The sequence below is a fragment of the Henckelia pumila genome, chromosome 3 (genome assembly GCF_033568475.1).
Source record: "Henckelia pumila isolate YLH828 chromosome 3, ASM3356847v2, whole genome shotgun sequence".
NCBI classification, from domain to species: domain Eukaryota; kingdom Viridiplantae; phylum Streptophyta; class Magnoliopsida; order Lamiales; family Gesneriaceae; genus Henckelia; species Henckelia pumila.
The window spans coordinates 118,368,388-118,383,423 of record NC_133122.1 but is presented as its reverse complement, the minus strand read 5'-3'; the positions used below and the strand labels follow the sequence as shown (position 1 = coordinate 118,383,423).

The following is a 15,036-nucleotide window of genomic DNA, read 5'->3' as shown; positions in this document are numbered from 1 at the left end:
CTTTGATTGTTGAGCATGATTTCATTACCAATGGATGAATGATCACCAGATTTGTATCTTGTTGGTCCATATTCAATATTCATGGAGCCTCCATTATTATTCATTAATCCCTAGAATTTAATTTTGAGTGAGTTGTTTTCACTTATCTAGATATTTTTATTTTCTGCACGTTTTTTTGTAATTCTTGCGTCATTTCCTTTCATATCGAGCAACATTTCTTGTATGTTTGTTTCCTTTCATGATCCACCATAATGAGGATTTTGGTTGGATCATAGTTTCAATTATCATTTCGATTTCTTGAATAAAGAATTGACTTGTACGTAACCTCTTAGTGAGTGTTTAGACTGTTTGAATTTAGTATTAGTACTAGATAAAATCCTAAGTTACCGTTGTGTTCCGAGGAATGACGACTACTGAATATATCTAGTTCTAGCGAGAAGACTGCTAGTCAGTGAATTAATTGAATGGGTTTTTTCAATTTTAAATAGGATCGTTAAAAGTAAACAGACGACTTTGGTAAGCTGAATGGATTATCAATCATGAGATAGGGAAATAGAGTTGTCCCTTGAGACTTTTGGGCACTTCACGTTTGCGTTTCTACAGTTTGTGAACGCCATCTGGTATATTTTGAATTCGAGAGTAAATATGTATTATTTAGTCTTTGCGTCTGAGATAGTTAGGGTGGAAAAATCCATTGAAAACTTTTAACTAAGAATTGTAATACCACCGTAGGAAAGTAAGTCGTTTGACAAATTGGGTGAACCAAAATTTTGAGGTTTCGTGACCGTATTATTGAACTTATTGTCAAATCAAGAATGCCCAAGGGACAGAATTATAGATTGGTGAATGGATGAATGAGATCTATTTAGTTACCCATTTGGATTCTATATTATCGGTCAGTATCATGGAACTAAGCAACAATGAATTTTATGGTTATGTTTTCTTTTCAAGGATTATATTAGATTTATTTATTGAAATGGGTCAATCAATCCTAAGTTGAGGAGAGTCATTTGTTCCACTTGAAGGTTAACTGAGCTAGAGACGTTGCTTAAGAGAGTTTTTAATCTTCCATAAGAGCATTATGAGATGTAGTATCTTATGAGGGATTGAGCATAGTCCATTATCATTAAGCAAAGTATTGATAATAAGTGGCGTAGGCCTCTAAAATTTCGAATTAGATGTTAAGTTGTCCTTGAAGGTATCGTTGTTCCATAATACTATTGACTTGGGTATATAAGGAAATTAACTCGACTTGACTGTCCTTATGCGATTGTTGAAGAGATAGGTAATTTGTTTTATCATTTGAGCTGGCGCAGAGTTGTTAGTGATACCTGATGGGTTTCATGTATCGATGTTGGGGAAGTATGCGTCAGATTCATATCTCATTTCGAGGCCTAACGAGGTAGAATTGTAAAGTTCCCTTAGTTACCGTAGTTAGAAAAGTTAGGTGTTTGGTTGCTAAGTATTTTGACTTCTTAAGAGCTCGAGACCTATATTATTTATGATAAGCTTAATCGGTAAAGTGGACTTTGAGCATAACCTCATTGTGAGAAAGCTTTCAACTATGGAAAAGATCGACATAAATTATTTATTGGTTATGCCGAATCTACTACATTGAAGCAGTGATTTGAATTACCTATTAGAAAGCAATCATTTGGAAATAAATAAGAGTTTGTGAATATTTGTTGCAGTAAGAGTTAGTCTGATTCTTGATGATATAGATATCAATGAGTATAAGGGTGTGCAGCGAAAGCTATTTAGCGTCAACTCTTGTAGGTGCACGATAAGAAAGTTAGTGCCGATCAGGTCTAATGTATCTGGATCTAGTTAGTAGGTCTTGAATTTCGAGGACGAAATTCCATTTAAGGGGGGAAGGAATTGTAGCACCTACAAATCTAATCTACTAAATCGCATGCATTTATATTAAATAAATATTATGATTATTATTTTTAATTTTAATCGATTTAAATTTTGTTATTTGAATTATGTGTTAATAAAATAATAATTATTTATTCAAATGATTTTATTGTACCAGCTATTTAATTTATATTGTAGTTATTTAAGTTTAATTGTCTAAATGATTTTTATTGTGCAACTTAATTGTTTTAAATATTTTAAAGGTTAGCTTGCTTAATTAAATGATTCTAATTATTTAGTTTATTCATTTAAATGATTTTAAATGTTTAAGATTTGCCTATTTAAATGATTTGAATTATCCAGTTTATTTATTTAAAATAATTTAAGTTTATAGATTAGTTATTTAAATTATTTTAAAATTCCTAGCTTATTTATTTAAATATTTTTATCTCTACAAATCATTTTAAAGGTTTTTATACCGCTTTTTTATGTATTTAAAATAATTTTAAACGTTTGTCTAGTTGTTTAAATTATTTTAATAGCTCTGTTATTATTTAAATATTTCATTTATTACCGTGACATCAAAATATTTAAAGTGTTGATTTTAATTCCTAAGATAGTGCCTAAATTCATTTTCAATATTTATGATTTTAATTGCTTGGATTTTTTTAATTGCTTAAGTTTCCTTTAAACTTTTAGTTGCTCAAAGATTTTAAGTTAATTATTCTTAAAGATTCTTGAGTTCAGTATTCTCCGGTTCTGGCTTTGGCGATGGTGGATTTTGACGGTAAATTCCAAGATTTTATTTTAAAAGAGATAAGTTGGGAGGAATGAGAAATTTAGACGAGAGTTTGATTTTTCGAAGTTTTCGAGTGTCAAAAATCATTTTATCGCATTCTTGGGCTTTTCCTTTAACTTTTTCAAAAGTTCGATTTTTTTTAAACCTGGATTAGTAAAACCCAATATAATATTTTTAATTTCGAGTTTTTAAACTTAGGAATTTTATTAGTGTAAGTTAGTAAGCAAAAGTTGTAGTAATTTAAAGTTGTACTTTTAAAGGAACATTCACACCTACTTTTATATACTTATATCTATGCTTACACACACATGTACACACTACACACTCAAACTTTTAAACCTAAAATTAAACATAACACAAACCCTAGCCCCAAAGACCCCAAGTAGCTGCCTCTATCCCTCATTTCTTTCCCTCCCCACTCGGCCGCCCCTTCTTGGTGTTCCAGCCGCCGCCGACGCAGGGAGGTCTTCTAGGGAGGTCCACCTAGTTGTTGGTCAAATTGTTCAGCTTCTTCCCCCTCTTGAATCTGGTTTTTTTTTTGGGCATTTGTAGCCAAGGCAAGGATTCTAGTCTATATATTGGAGAGATCAACCGATGCATACAGGGAGAGATTTATGAGCTTCAGATACGTACGTTGAGGAAGATCTTCTGAAGCTTAGTTGAGGTCGTGTTCTAACTTGTTGCCTTGAAGAATTGGAGAGCACTCGAAGATTAAAGATCAAAGAGTGTTTCGTCTCTACAAGTTTTGGCATCAAGAGTTTTTCTCCTTACTTAGTTTTTGTTATTCTATTTCATATAGAATTTTTAGGGGAACTTTTACTCTTTATTTTCTCACTTGTTTTGAGAAATTGATTTTTACAATAATCACTAGTTTTAGGTTTTGTAAAACACTTTGAAAGTTTTCTAGTGAAGTTTTGCCCTGAGGCGCTGCAAGAGTATTTTATACTCTTGCTTAAATTCATTTGAGTCTATTTATTTGGTTGCTTGTTTATTTTATTCACGCCTAAATTATATTACGCTGCAAATTACTCAAGGTGTTATTGTAGGTGTTTTCAATACCTTGTGACAACACCTCAAACTATTTATGTGCAACCCCAATTTTCTTACAAGTGGCATCAGAACCATATTCTTGATACACTAAGAAATGATCTTGGTTTGTTTATTTTATTATAGGGAATAAGATGGACTCATCGTCTATTGCGAACTCGTTCTTGAAACCTCCGGTCCTTGATGGCACTAATTACGCACTATGGAAGAATATGATGTGATATACTATTAAAGCTATGGATGTTCGTGCTTGGCAAAGTATTCTGACTGGTTGGACTCCTCCAAAGACGCTAGATGAAGATGGAGACTATATCATCAAGCAAGAAGAAACTTGGACTGCCGAGGAAACACAAATTTCAAGCTACAATGCTAAAGCACTCAATGAAATTTTTGCAACTGTGGATATGAGTATGTATGGATGTTGCAAAACGGTGTTCAGATCAATTAAGAATTGATACCCGGTGCAGCGAAAGTTTAAAAATTTTATTTTATTATATGGAACGATTCCATATATGGTATCAAAACTTTTACGATTAAATTTGTTCAAGTAAAAATAAAACACAGTTAAATTTTTACCTCGTCAAGCAAAGCCTTGATCGTGGACTCCAACAGAATTTAATCTGCTCTTCTTGTAAATCATGGGAACCGATGACAGTCACGATCTATCTTCGGAATTAGGTCCACGAACGAAAAACAGAAACCCTCTGATTGACTGCACTAGAAATCAATCAGAAGTTTTACGTAGAGAATAAACAGATATGATCTGTTAATTCGATTTGTAATTTTTCACAAAAATCACAAGTCGAATTTTCTCCAAAAGGGATAGAGGATTTCGAAAATCCCCTTGAAAATTCTAGAGTGTATTTTCGAAAATTGCAATATACAATGTGTCAAATTTTCGAACCCAACACCTTTAATTATAGATAATTTTTAGTTATAATTGTATCAGGACTCTAACTCCTTAAAGCCCATAATCCATAACTTAAGCCCAACAAGCCAAGCCTGTTGTTATAGAAATTAATATAAAATTCATCGTGACTCCGATTGATAAACTGATTTTACCAATGTGCACAGAAACCATTTCTGCATCTTTTAGAGTCAAGATAATTTTTTTGAATCCGAATTCAGTGATTTCCAAAAATGTCCATCCCTGTGTCATTTTAGGAAATCCCACTCCCTTTAGTTAAGAAGTCCAACTTCTCTTTCATTAAATTTAACTATTTAAATTTAACTATCTCTACGGGGTTTTAGTAATCCATTACTTGTGTAACCCTCAATGGTTCAGGAATACAGCTAGCCGTGGGCTCACAACTCCTTGTGACTCGGAACAACAATTTCCGACTTACCCATCGAATCATGGTAAGAGCGCCTAGCAACATCGCCCCATGATTCCCTAGGTATTACTGATAGTGCCTGCAAGAACCAGTATATTTTGGTTAGCGTACAGTACGGTCCCTTCAACCAAATATCCCGATCGAATCAACAACCATTGGTGCATCAAGGGTCGTTCGAGATTCGATAACTATGCATAACATCTTGGATATCTATTAGTGACATCGCATGTGTTACTAGGAACACCAAGTAACCTAAAACACATCATGTACTCTGGCCAGAGATTCGTCACACTAATATCTCCTCAGATCGCATAGGATATCCACACTCACAAGTATGTGGTGAATCCTTGACAACAAAGCATCGACTCCTATATGTGTCGTAACTGTACCCAATCCCGACACCTGATGACCCCAATAGAGTCGGTAAACGAGTCAAAGTACAGTACTAGCATATAGATTCTCAATGATGTTTCAAGTAATAAGGACTAATGGTGTACAACCAAAACCGCGGACTTTATCCACTCGATAAGTGATAACCACTTGGAAAGTCCGAATAGGGTAGTTCAATCATTCATCATATGAATATCCATTTGCATGCTTTGAACATCTCTATGTTCCATACCAATGAAACGTGGTACTCGGCATCGCAAATGCTAGTCTCAATCTCGAGCGATCCTTATCCTTATTTGCGGACGGCTCAATTGACTAGGAAATGTTTAGAATATACAATGACTATAAGATGTGTTTCATGATAGCCATCCCCATGTGCTACCACATCTTACATACACTATAGTATATTCAAGGTCTTTATCAAAACAACAATAGTATATCATAATGTAATAATATGAAGAAAGATAAAGTCAATGCCATTATAAAAGTGTAAATTATATTAAACAAAATATTGTTTTACATAGAGTCATAAAAGCCCTTAGCCACAAGTTGGCTAACCGGGCACCCACTCTTTCAATCTCCCACTTGCCCTAACACGTAATCCCATTGCTTCGCGATGTTTGTCAAACAATGGTCCTGGCAAGGGCTTAGTAAGCGGATCAGCGATATTGTCTGTAGAGGCCACTCTCTCGACACTGATGTCTCTTCTTTCCACGATCTCCCGGATGATGTAGTATTTCCTCAGTACGTGTTTGGACTTCTGATGAGACCTTGGTTCCTTTTCCTGAGCAATGGCACCCGTGTTGTCACAGTACACCGGGACTGGACCAACAGCTTCAGGAATTACACCCAACTCTTGGATGAATTTCCTTATCCAAACCGCCTCTTTAGCAGCAGCTGATGCTGCAATGTATTCTGCCTCAGTGGTGGAATCCGCTGTGGTGTCCTGCTGGGAACTCTTCCAAGAGACAGCACCGCCATTGAGCACGAATACAAATCCAGAGGTTTATTTCGAGTCATTCACGTCACATTGGAAGCTAGAGTCGGTATAGCCTTTCAACTTCAATTCTCTCCCTCCATAAACCATGAATAAATTCTTAGTCCTTCGCAAGTACTTAAGAATATCCTTCACGGCTTTCCAATGCATTTGACCGGGATTGGCTTGGTATCGACTCGTGACGCTCAGAGCATAGGCCACATCCGGTCTGGTAGATATCATCCCATACATGATACTACCTATGGCTGACGCATATGGCACGTGTGTCATCTTCTCTATCTCTTCGTCAGTCTTGGGACACATAGACTTGGATAGAGAAACTCTATGACACATAGGTAGATGTCCTCTCTTGGACTCAACCATAGAAAACCTTTTCAATATGGTGTCGATGTAGGTTAATTGAGTGAGTCCTATCATTCTTTTAGATCTATCTCTATAGAGCTGAATTCCTAGAATATAGGATGCCTCACCTAAATCCTTCATCAAGAATCTACCTGATAACCATATCTTTGTTGACTGCAACATCCCTACATCATTCCCCATGAGTAGGATGTCATCAACATAAAGTACTAAGAATGTTACCGCATTCTTAACTAATTTCTTGTACACGCATGGTTCCTTCGGGTTCTTGATAAAACCAAAATCCTTTATCGTTTCATCAAATTTCTGGTTCCAACTTCTTGATGCTTGTTTGAGACCATAGATTGATCTCTGAAGCTTGCATACCTTATGCTCGCTTCCCATGGATGTGTATCCCTCAGGCTGCATCATATAGATCTCTTCCTTAATGTTTCCATTAAGAAATGCAGTCTTTACATCCATTTGCCATATCTCATAGTCATACTTTGCTGCTATGGCAATAAGGATTCTTATGGACTTGAACATTGCGACTGGTGAAAAAGTTTCATCATAGTCAACTCCTTGTCTTTGAGTATAACCTTTTGCCACCAATCGTGCCTTGTAGGTAAATACCTTTCCATCAGGCCCAAGCTTTCTCTTGTAGATCCATTTGCACCCAATTGGAACAATTCCATCGGGAGGATCTACTAAATACCAAACTTGGTTAGAATGCATCGAGTCTATTTCCGATTGCATAGATTCAAGCCATAAATTCGAATCCGCATCAGAAATTGCTTCCTTGAAGTTTTTTGGATCACATCCAATGTCGAGTTCACTTTGATCCCCTTCAAGAAGAAGACCATATCTAATAGGAGGCCTAGAAGTCCTCTCGGATCTCCTAGTAATAGGCGTGTCTTGTGATGATTCTTGAGGTGTAGGATCACTATTTTGTATCTCGGGTTCTTCTCGAATTTCTTCGAGTTTCATCATCTTGCCTTTCTTATCCAATAAGAACTCCTTCTCCAAGAAGGTGGCATTCCTTGAAACAAACACTTTTGTTTCAGCAGGATGATAGAAATAATATCCGATTGAATTCTTCGGATACCCTACAAAATAACATAAGGTGGATCGAATATCCAACTTATCTCCCACTGTCTGCTTCACGTAAGCAGGACATCCCCAAATCCTCAAGTACGAATACTTAGGAGCTTTGCCATTCCATAACTCGTATGGTGTTTTATTTACTGCTTTAGTGTGGACGTTGTTTAACAACAATACCGCCGTTTCAAGCGCGTAGCCCCAAAATGAAGGTGGGAGCTCAGTGAAGCTCATCATGGATCGAACCATGTCCAACAAAGTTCGATTGCGATGCTCCGAAACACCATTAAGCTGAGGTGTCATAGGAGCAGTACACTGAGAAAGAATCTCATTCTCTTTTAGATAGTCCAAAAACTCGGTACTTAAGTATTCTTTACCTCGATCCGATCGAAGTGCCTTAATACTTTTACCTAGTTTGTTTTCTACTTCAGCCTTGAATTCTTTGAACTTTTCAAATGCTTCAGACTTATATTTCAGTAAATATAAATACCCATACCTAGAATGATCATCAGTAAAGGTAATGAAGTAGGTGTTGCCACATTTAGTACCAATCCTAAATGGACCGCAAACATCTGTATGGATCAAATCCAACAGATTTTGACTACGCTCAGGTTTTCCTTTGAAAGGAGATTTAGTCATTTTTCCCTTTAGGCAGGACTCACAAGTAGGTAGAGATTTAATATCAGACATATCAAACATGCCCTCTCCCACTAGCTTGTTCATCCTCCTTGAGGAAATATGACCTAGCTTAGCATGCCAAAGGTTTGCCGGGTTTTGACTATCGTCCTTCCTTTTAATTGTTGTTACCGGTTTATCAACATAATTAATTGGAACGTCTTTTAATTTTAAGCTATATAGATCGTTTTCAAGTTGTCCATTTCCAATCAAACATTCATTCTTGTAAATATTGCAAATCCCATTCACAAAATTGCAAGAAAAACCATCTCTATCAAGCATAGAAATAGATATAATGTTTTTGACCAAATCCGGAACATATAAAACATCTCTCAAAAATAACTTAAAATTGTTCTGCAAAACTAAATAAATGTCTCCTATAGCTTTGGCTTTGACTCTAGAACCATTCCCGAGCCTTAGCTGGGTCTCACCCATCCTTAGCTTACGACTTCTTGTCATCACCTGCAAATCATTGAAAATGTGAGATCCACATCCGATATCCAATACCCAAGAAGAAGTATTAAGCGAAACATTTATTTCAATGTAAAACATACCCTTTGCAGTTCGCAACTGTTCGAGATATTCCTTGCAGTTACGTTTCCAATGACCGGGTTTCTTGCAGTAATGGCAAACGTTTTCATCTTTTATCCCATTTGAAACCTTGGCCTTTCCCTTCTTATTTGGTACAATCTTCTTGGGCGGGGCAGAACGTTTCTTACCCTTTCCACTTGGTCCTTTCTTAGAGTTAGAAGAAGAGCCAACCAAGAGTACCGGTTTATCCTTCTTTAGTGTGGCTTCATATGTGACAAGCATATTGACCATCTCTTCAAGGGTGGCCTCTATCTTGTTCATATTTAAGTTCATCACAAAACCATCAAACAATGAAGGAAGTGATAGAAGCAACAAGTTCGCGCTAAGTTCATGCTCCAAAGTCAAGTCGAGTGTTACCAACTTTTCAATGAGCCCAATCATGCGTACCCCATGCTCACAGACCGAAGTCCCATCTCGCATGCGGCTCATCATGAGCTCTCTAACGGTGGCATACCTCTCCGACCTTGACTGAGCTCCAAAGAGTTCCTTGAGGTTCTTGTGAATGTCAGCAGCATTCACGCTATCCTCGAATCTCCTTTGAAGCTCATGAGACATCAAAGCCTGCATGTAGCATTTGGCCTTGATATCATGGTCCCACCATAAATCAAGTTTGGCCAACTCTTCCGGACTTGTATTAGTCGGGGCTTCCTTCGGAGGCGGCTTCTCTAACACGTAGAAATCTTTTTTCGAAGTAAGAATAATTTTCAACTTACGGAACCATTCCGTATAGTTTGCGCTAGTCAATTTGTTTTGTTCGAGAATTGAAAACAGTGGATTGCGAGAAGTCATTGTAATAGTATACTGAAAAGGAAACAGACAATAATCAATGATTGTTTAATTAATTTACTAAGACATAAAATATGGCAAATTTTAATTTTATGAATTACACTCCCACTATTTTAACGATTTCACTACCCTCTAGTGAAAACGGGAAACTGTTTTCTTTAGTGAGAACATGGAGTCCAATTGACAAATCATGATCCCGAATAATATCAGCCAACCATAATTTTCAAAAGGTAGAGCCCAATTACTTCCAAAATAACCCTCATGTTTTTATCTCATGTCCAATAAGGGCCCAGTAATATGACGCCGTTTATTGTGACATGTCAAGATAACACATCAATATTAAGTTGTGATGGACGGTCGCCATGTGGATCCCCAATAATATGAGCCAATCCCATGGGAGTTCCACCCAACTTACAACATGTGTCGATCCAATGTACAACTTTCAGACGAACGGGCCCCCCCCAACAATATGAGCCGGACCGTATCCGCGGGTAGCATCTCATACATTGATCGTTGATGGAAGGTAGGAATATTTAAACAATATTTAAATTCCCTTTTTATTAATCTTGATATCAATTTTAAATCATATTTAAAATGAGGGATTTTTAATTTTGAAAATTTGTCTCATCATGCAATTTATGTATACTTGCGGGATTCATACAATTTAGTCTAAACATGCATACATCAATAATATCATATATTATTTAAGAATGATCGATCCCATTAACTAATCGACCCGTGGTTGCCAATCACGAGTCTAAGTCCAATCCTAGGTAATATGCAAGTATGCAATGCAATCCTATTACATTGAGCTTCCAATTTACATTTTTTCGGTCTTCATTGTCTGCTGGGCCCACCATTTCTTCAAATCTTTTCCTTCCACTAAGTTTAATAAATTTACAATAAATTTCGATGACAAATATGGGATACATTTTTAGGGGTGGGAACGGGCCATAAACCAGGCCCACTTTTATTACATATGACAATCATATTGGGCTATAAACCAAGCCCATTAATAAACACCAACAACAATAAGACAAATGTAAATCACCTAACATACACCTAAAACATTGGTCATGGCAATCGATCATCCTTTATCCATTAATTAATTCAATAATTAAATAATTGGATAAACATGCAAAGGTATCATAATTTAAAAGATAAAATCATATTTTATCTTATTCATCCATAAGATCATATCTTATCATCAATTGTACCAAAATAATTAATTTTATAAAATTTAATTTAACGGATAAAATTTATAAATTTTCCAAAAATTCAAATTTATCCAAAAATCAATTTTAAAATCTTCGGACTCGAACAATTCGATCCGATGCCTCGTGAACCAATCAAAAACAATTTTCGATCGGATCAAAAACTAGAATTTCAAAAAATTAAAATTTTAATTAAAAAATTAAAAATAATTTTTCCGGGCTCCCCGGGACAATCCCAGGCAGCCCGTCGCTACCCCTTGGGCAGCGACACTCGCTGCCCCGGGCAGCGACGATCGCTGCTCGATTTGCCCATTAAAATTCAATTTTAAAATTTCGTTTTGTTTCAAAAATCGAGGCTTAAAAATTTTGTACAATCGATTAATTTAATCGTTTGATTTGAGCAATCTGGCTCTGATACCACTGTTGGAAAACGGTGTTCAGATCAATTAAGAATTGATACCCGGTGCAGCGGAAGTTTAAAAATTTTATTTTATTATATGGAACGATTCCATATATGGGTATCAAAACTTTTACGATTAAATTTGTTCAAGTAAAAATAAAACACAGTTAAATTTTTACCTCGTCAAGCAAAGGCTTGATCGTGGACTCCAACAGAATTTAATCTGCTCTTCATGTAAATCCCGGGAACCGATGACAGTCACGATCTATCTCCGGAATTAGGTCCACGAACGAAAAACAGAAACCCTCTGATTGACTGCACTAAAAATCAATCAGAAGTTTTACGTAGAGAATAAACAGATATGATCTGTTAATTCGATTTGTAATTTTTCACAAAAATCACAAGACGAATTTTCTCCAAAAGGGATAGAGGATTTCGAAAATCCCCTTGAAAATTCTAGAGTGTATTTTTGAAAATTGCAATATAAAATGTGTCAAATTTTCGAACCCAACACCTTTATTTATAGATAATTTCTAGTTATAATTGTATAAGGACTCTAACTCCTTAAAGCCCACAATCCATAACTTAAGCCCAACAAGCCAAGCCTGTTGTTATAGAAATTAATATAAAATTCATCGTGACTCCGATTGATAAACTGATTTCACCAATGTGCACAGAAACCATTTCTGCATCTTTTAGAGTCAAGATAATTTTTCTGAATCTGAATTCAGTGATTTCCAAAAATGCCCATCCCTATGTCATTTTAGGAAATCCCACTCCCTTTAGTTAAGAAGTCCAACTTCTCTTTCATTAAATTTAATTATTTAAATTTAACTATCTCTACGGGGTTTTAGTAATCCATTACTTGTGTAACCCTCAATGGTTCAGGAATACAGCTAGCCGTGGGCTCACAACTCCTTGTGACTTGGAACAACAATTTCCGACTTACCCATCGAATCATGGTAAGAGCGCCTAGCAACATCGCCCCATGATTCCCTAGATATTACTGATAGTGCCTGCAAGAACCAGTAGATTTTGGTTAGCGTACAGTACGGTCCCTTCAACCAAATATCCCGATCGAATCAACAACCATTGGTGCATCGAGAGTCGTTCGAGATTCGATAACTATGCATAACATCTTGGAGATTTATTAGTGACATTGCATGTGTTACTCGGAACACCAAGTAACCTAAAACACATCATGTACTCTGGCCAGAGATTCGTCACACTAATATCTCCTCAGATCGCATAGGATATCCACACTCGCAAGTATGTGGTGAATCTTTGACAACAAAGCATCGACTCCTATATGTATCTTAACTGTACCCAATCCCGACACCTGATGACCCCAATAGAGTCGGTAAACAAGTCAAAGTACAGTACTAGCATATAGAGTCTCAATGATGTTTCAAGTAATAAGGACTAATGGTGTACAACCAAAACTGTGGACTTTATCCACTCGATAAGTGATAACCACTTGGAAAGTCCGAATAGAGTAGTTCGATCATTCATCATATGAATATCCATTTGCATGCTTTGAACATCTCTATGTTCCATACCAATGAAACGTGGTACTCGACATCGCAAATGCTAGTCTCAATCTCGAGCGATCCTTATCCTTATTTGCGGACGGCTCAATTGACTAGGAACTGTTTAGAATATACAGTGACTATAAGATGTGTTTCATGATAGCCATCCCCATGTGCTACCACATCTTACATACACTATAGTATATTCAAGGTCTTTATCAAAACAACAATAGTATATCATATGTAACAATATGAAGAAAGATAAAGTCAATGCCATTATAAAAGTGTAAATTATATTAAACAAAAGATTGTTTTACATAGAGTCATAAAAGCCCTTAGCCACAAGTTGGCTAACCGGGCACCCACTCTTTCAATGGAATCATAGCTGACTGCACTATTGCTAAGGATGCATGGGATGCTCTTCAAGAACAAGGTGAAGGAACTGATAGCATGAGAAGAACAAGATTGAGATTGTTAAACGCAAGATTTTAGAATATTAGGATGGATGAAATTGAAACTATTGCTGATTATGATAAGAAACTTAGGGAGATAGCCACAGAGGCGCATGCTCTTGGAGGACCTATTGCTAGTGAAACTATGGTGAACAAGGTTCTTCGATCCTTGCCTAAAAGATTCAATGGTAAGATTTGGGCGCTTGAAGAAATAAAAGACACTTCAAAGATGAAGATGACTGAACTGATTAGCATCCTTCATGTTTTTGAGATGAACAATACAAAACAATAGAAGAATAAAGGAAAATCAATAGCCCTTCAAGCCTCAAAACCCTCATACGAGGAGTATGTTCAATTTCATCAAGAAGTTCATCAATCTGATTTAGAAGATGATTCGATCTCTCTTATGACTAGGAAATTCAATGATTATCTGAAGAAGATAAAAGAGTCAAGAAATACGGATAAAAAACTCAAGGCTCCAATGTTTTCTAACAAGCCTTTAAGGATTACTGGACCAGAACAATCACCAAGGAAACCTGCTGATAATCCTAAGCCTCGACTGATGTTGGAAGGGAAGAAGAAGTTTGTCTCAAAGAAGTTGGACATTGTTCAATGTCATGCTTGTCAAGGCTTTGGACACTATGCAAATGAGTGTGCCAACACGCTGAGGAAAGGTATGAAAACGTCTTTGAGTGATGAAGAGTCTGAAGAAGAAGAACAGAAAGATGAAGAAAGCCATACTGCCTTATCTGCACTACTGGAGAGCAAGAAAAAGTTTCAAGTCAATCCTTTAGGTGTTGTCGCTGGTGTTGCCACACCTGGCCGCAAATCCCCCAAAGGTCAGTTTGTTTGAATTCTTTCATTACTGATAATATGTGTATTAATGATCCAGGTGAACAGACAATGTCCATGGAAGAAGCTCGGATGATGTTTAAAGAGTTACATACTGATTGGGTTGAAAGGAACAAGATGAATACTATTCTTTCAAAAGAAAATTCTGATCTAAAGGTTGATGTGTCAAGACTGGAAGTGATGTTGAGTAAAAAAGACATGGAATTAAGTTAGGTGAAGGAAGAACTCGGAAAGGCAAAAGCTACTTTGGCTAAATTTAATTCAAGCACTTCCAAGCTTGATTCGTTACTCATGATGGGAAGAGATGGTACGGCTGGTTTAGGTTTTGAAAACAGCATATTTGAGGTTGGTGAAAGTTTTAAAGGCCCTATGTTTGTCAAGGAAAGTAGTAGTACAAAAAGCTCAAGCAAAAAGGCCTTACCAATTGATTCCCAAAACCAAAGCCACAACCTGCTGCTCCTTCAATGTCTAGAAGGAAATGTAAGTACATTTGTCACTACTGTCATAGACCTGGTCACATCAAACCATACTGTTTTAAGCTGCAGGAAGACTACAGATATAGATCTGCATTGAAGGTGTTGCCAACACCTCCCCACAACATCTCCAGAAGCAGATCTTATGTAAGAAAGGTTTGGGTAACAAAAGCTGATATTCAATGTCATATGATTTATACTTT

At 36.4% G+C, this 15,036-nt stretch overlaps 1 pseudogene; it reads left to right on the top strand.

Moving 5' to 3' along the window:
* Positions 1 to 14,573, top strand: part of LOC140889378 (CBL-interacting protein kinase 23-like) — a 29,106-nt pseudogene extending 14,533 nt beyond the window's left edge.
* Positions 14,574 to 15,036: the final 463 nt, after the last annotated feature.